General features: G+C 37.8%; 1 non-coding gene across 1 annotated transcript; it reads right to left on the bottom strand.

The window, feature by feature from the left end:
• Positions 1-1,683: 1,683 nt before the first annotated feature.
• On the bottom strand, positions 1,684-1,790 carry LOC131257062 (small nucleolar RNA R71). The gene has a single exon (XR_009177084.1). It is a non-coding gene; the product is annotated as a small nucleolar RNA R71 (small nucleolar RNA).
• Between the last annotated feature and the right edge of the window lie 3,589 nt (positions 1,791-5,379).

Below are 5,379 nucleotides of genomic sequence, written 5' to 3'. Positions count from 1 at the left end.
TATTATAGGTGCTTGTGTCTGATCAAGAACAGGTTTCCTATAGAGGAAGAAACATGATGCTTTAATGAATTGTACATCCCTTATGCCCGACCAAGGATATGGGATATGTCATTCATGGCATTGCTTAAAGGAATTAGACAATCTGTATGCCCGATTAAGGACACAGATTGTGCTTTCTCTATTTAAGTGGTATCAATCTAGATCAAGGTGAATCAATAGACAAAACAAGGGTTAGGATAATTAGGGGTGGATTCGAAAGTCCTAGTGCTCTCTTTCTGATTGAATTTTCTTCCCTGTTCTTAATTGTTTTTTTTTCCCTAAAATTGTGCTTAGTAGTTCATTCCATTATCTGTTGGATTAGTTAAGGAGAGTCATAGATTTGAATTGTGACGACCAGTCCTCGTGGGAACGATCTCGTAATACATACCGTATCTGCATCTGATTCGTATACTTGCGAGTTTAAATATCATTTAAATCGTGTTGGTTTAAATAAAACATCAAGTTTTTGGCGCCGTTGCCGGGGACTGTTTCGGTCCAATTGGATTTAAGATTCTCTCTTATCATAATTCATAGTCTTAGGTTTTTTACTACCTTTAGGTTAAATTTTTTTAGAAACTAACCTATTTCCTGTTTTGTAGGGACCTGACATAAACTACTAATTTGGTAATCTCTTTCCAAATTTTCTATTTTTTTTTCTAATTTCTATTTTTAGAATTAAGGTTTTATTTTTTATTTTTAGAAAGTTTCTATTTCTAGGCTATTTTATTTTATTTTTAGAAATTTCCTATTTTCTAATTCTAGATTCTGATTCTTCTTTCAAGTAACTTTCTATTTTCTAGTTTTAGAAATTTTTCCCTTTTTAGAAACTAACTTAGTTTTTATTTCTAAGATTACAAACTTCCTTTTTTAGAAATTAACCATTGCTTAGGATTTTTTTTTTCTAGCATTATTTTAGTAAATTTAATTTATTTTTGTTTTCTTTTTGTTTACAGGAATTAAGGAAGGAAGCTGCTAAATAACATTGTCTTCAAAAGGAGGAGCTCTCAAATCTTCAGACATTCATCATCTCCTTTTCTCGGGTTCTTCTTTCCAATTCTCGTTTACATAGCTTTCTCTTGTTTTTAGGAATTCATAACTTTTTCATTTAGTTTTATTCATCTTAGGTTGCATCTTAGTTTAGTTTTCTTTCTTATATTGATAACATAGTTTATGCTAGGACGTAGATCTCTGAACATAGAACTAGCACCGTTTGATCTTGAGATTGAAAGAACAATTCGTGAAAGATTGAGAAATAATCCTGTTGAAATGGCGAATGAAACTGAAGTTAAAGCTCTCAAAGATTATTCAGCTCCTGTCCAATTTAATGCGCCTTCATGCATAGTGTTGCCAACCACTACGGCAGCACACTTTGAACTTAAACCTGGAGTCATACAATTGTTGCCATCCTTTTATGGATTGGACAAGGAGGACCCATATCATCATGTGAAAGAATTCTTAAACATTTGCTCCACCTTTAAGTTCCAAAACTTCTCAGACGATTCGATCCGCCTACGCCTGTTTCCTTTTTCTTTGAAGGATAAGACGAAAGCATGGTTGAATTCTCTAGAAGTTGGATCTATCACTACATGGGACCAACTGTCTAAGAATTTCTTAAACAAGTTCTTCCCCGTTCACAAAACCAATGCCCTCCGTAGAGAAATTACTAACTTCACACAAAAAGAGGGCGAGCACTTTCATGAATGTTGGGAAAGATGGAAGGACTTGCTTCTTAAATGTCCTCACCATGGTTTTGAGAAGTGGCAACAAGTTCAATACTTCTATGACGGTCTGACACCACAGAACCGTCGCATGGTTGATGCCACCAGTGGAGGGTCATTCATGACCAAAAGTGATGTCGAAGCGTGGAACTTCTTTGAAACCTTGTGCGAAAATTCCCAGCAATGGGATTATTCAAATAGAGGTGACAGAAGTCCCCAACCACAAAAGAGAGGTGGTATATATGAGATAGGAGTCATGCCAGAGCTGAGCGCCGAGCTTGATAACCTGACAAAGAAAGTTGATGCTCTGGTATTAAATAATGGACCACCACAAACAGCTCAAGTCGAGGCATATGCCACATGTTCTAGTCCTGCCCATCCTATGCAGTCTTGTCCATCTGGTGCAGCATTCCCAGAACTTCTCTCTGAACAAGTTCATGCTATGAACACTTTTCAAAAATCTGGGAATGATCCTTACTCGAACACATACAACCTAAGGTAGGCTAGACATCCAAATTTCTCTTGGGCAAAAGGACCACAACAAGGAGGACCATCTGGAAATCCTCCCATGCAACCGCACCTCCAAGTTGGCAGTCAACAACCTCAACAGTTTCCACAATATCAACAACTGCCTACACAATCAAGGAAACCATCTCTTGAGGATACACTCCATCTTTTCATGCAGAGTTCTCTCCAATTCCAAAAAGACACCCAACAAACCTTACTGGCCAACCAGCAAAGCTTACATGCAAATGCACAATCCATTGCCAAGCTGGAAGTACAAATGGGTCAACTAGCTGCCACATTGAGTGAGAGAGAGAAGGGCAAGTTCCCTAGCCAACTTGAGGCAAATCCAAAGGGACAGTATGAGATTGGCTCTAATTCTAACCAAGGGCAATATCATGAACAGGCCAAATCGATCACTACCCTTAGGTCAGGCAAGTAGATTGATAACAGAATAGAGATGCCTGGGGATGAATCAAATTCTAAAACAGAAGATCAAGATGAAGCAGAGAGCCATACCAATGCATCCAAAGTCCAAAAGCTCTCTGACTCTCCAAGAGCCACTAATGTGCCACCTTATGTGCCCAAAGCACCCTTTCCTCAACGTCTGGCACCAATAAAGAAAAGAAATAACTTTGATGAAATCTTGGATGTGTTTCAAAAAGTGCAAGTCAACATCCCGTTGCTTGACGCTATCAAGCAAGTCCCTGCTTACGCTAAGTTTCTTAAAGATTTATGCACTCAAAAGCATAAGCAGAATGTTCATAAGAAAGTCTCCCTTGCAGAGCAGCTCAGCTCCATGATTCAACATAACACCCCTCCTAAATTTAGGGATCCAGGAGCTCCCACCATTTCTTGCAGCATAGGAGATCATAAGATCGGGAAGGCATTACTTGATTTAGGGGCGAGTGTCAATTTGTTACCATATTCGGTTTATGAGCAGCTAGGACTTGGTGAGTTGAAACTGACTAAGGTAACATTACAACTAGCCGATAGATCTGTCAAGGTGCCCCGGGGTGTTATTGAAGATGTGTTAATCCAGGTTGATAAATTTTATTTTCCAGTGGATTTCATAGTTATAGATACTCAGCCTGTCCAGAATCTTCATAGTCAGATCCCAGTCATTTTGGGTCGTCCATTTTTGGCCACATCTAATGCTATTATCAATTGCAGGAATGGAGTTATGAAATTGTCCTTTAGTTACATGAATATTAAACTCAATGTTTTTAATGCAGGACAACAATCCTCAGATTTGGATGACATATTTGAAGTGGACATGATCGAGAGCCTTGTGCAGGACTCCTTCCGTACATCTTTTGAAGATCCTCTTGAGACCTGCTTAGCACAATCGGGCATGGATTTTGACATTGATAGTCCCATCCAAGAAGTCAATGCATTGCTCGACTCTACTCCTATATTGGAGACTGAAAAATGGAGAGCGAAAGTGGAACCTCTTCATCCCTCTGAGACTCTTCCTGACAGCACAGTTTGTAACTCTGAGAAGACAAAGGCGAGCAGGCTGCTTAATGTTCTTAGAGCATATAAGGCAGCAATTGAATGGAAGATAGAAAAAATCCAGGGAGTATGCCCCCTGCATGGATGGATCATGCTGTGGTAATATCGCATAACATGCAAAGGAAGCATGATCCTAACATAGAAGAAGTCGTTCGAGCAGAAGTCCTTAAATTATTTGACGACAGTGTCAGTTGCCTTATTTCAGATAGCACAGTTCATGGGAACTCACATCACTTGTCTGGGATCGGTTAATGAAAGTGTTGAGGTAATTTCTTTGGCGGACCCTGGTTATAAAGATTATTTCATTCATGGTCCGTTCTTGTCTGGCTAAAGACGTTAAACTTAGCGCTCATGGGAGGCAACCCAGCCTTTTGCTTTATTGTATTGCTTTTTATTTCATTCATTTTCATTTTTCTTAGTTAGTTACTTCAATGTTTGTGGGTAACATTACTGCAAACCCTCACGAGACTACAACTCGTCCACTAGGGGTAACCTAGGGGTTTAAAGGCTTGTTGCATGCGCTAAATGCAATCGAGAGCACCTGCGAAAGTGGTATAGGTAGGATCTTCTTTTCTTTTTCTTTTTGTTATTTTTGCTTTTGTTAATTTCTCTCTTGCCCTAACTTGCTCTTACATTGATAATTTTGGGAAGCCTCTTGATTCTCCGTCCAGGTACTATCTTTCCCTCATTCCTCTTTTATTATTCGTTGTCCCATGTGCATCGCATGATTATTTCTTTTACATTGAGGACAATGTAGATTTTAGGTTGGGTGGGAGATTAGGTTACCTAATCAGTATTTTCTTGGTCTTGGGCAAAATTTGTCAAAATTTGTGAAAATTTTAATTTTTTTTTTTTTCGGAATTTCTATTGAATTCAAAGTGATTTTGAAGGATAGTTGTGATTTTAACATTATAAGATATGTGATGTTGGTAACTTATGACTCTTGGATTCGGCCATCTGCTTGATTTCACAGTCAATTTTGAATTGTTAATCCATGATTAGAAGTTGTAAACATTGATTGAGCCATGATTTCACGTATCACATCTCACTTACACATTAAGTTTTCGGTTCGATAACTGAATGATTAACTTGGTAAAAAGAAGAATTAAAAGGCTAAGTCACATAATCTTCACCATAGGTTTGCTCCCTATAGGTGCAGATTTGATTCTCCATAGTTGACATATGAAAAAAAAAAAAAAAGTTTTCGCCATAGGTTTGCTCCCTATAGGTAAGAATTTGATTCCCCTCATTTGCGTTACTGCTCATAAAGAAAATCAAAGGCTGGTAAAATGAAAAGTTAATCTGTGAGATAAGTGTTGGTTTCAAGCTTGGTTGTCACGAATTACCAATGATATCATGAGATTGACAATTGGATCTCTTAATGTTTGTAAGTCGAGATTACACTTTACATTCATGGAGCTCGATGTTCAGAATTGTTCCAATTAATGGATTAATAGTTTGAAATTAATTATGAAATCTGTCGAGAGCTTGATTCCAAGAGAAAAATTCCACACACTAATCATGAATCTTAGAATTTTCACATCTCAGCTATCTATTCACAAGTCACTTGAGTTTACAGGAATTGTCTTTTATTTCTGAAATT

The sequence above is a fragment of the Magnolia sinica genome, chromosome 9, assembly GCF_029962835.1.
Source record: "Magnolia sinica isolate HGM2019 chromosome 9, MsV1, whole genome shotgun sequence".
Classification (NCBI taxonomy): Eukaryota; Viridiplantae; Streptophyta; class Magnoliopsida; order Magnoliales; family Magnoliaceae; genus Magnolia; species Magnolia sinica.
The sequence above is the reverse complement of the archived record's forward strand: the minus strand, read 5'-3'. Positions and strand labels throughout refer to the sequence as shown.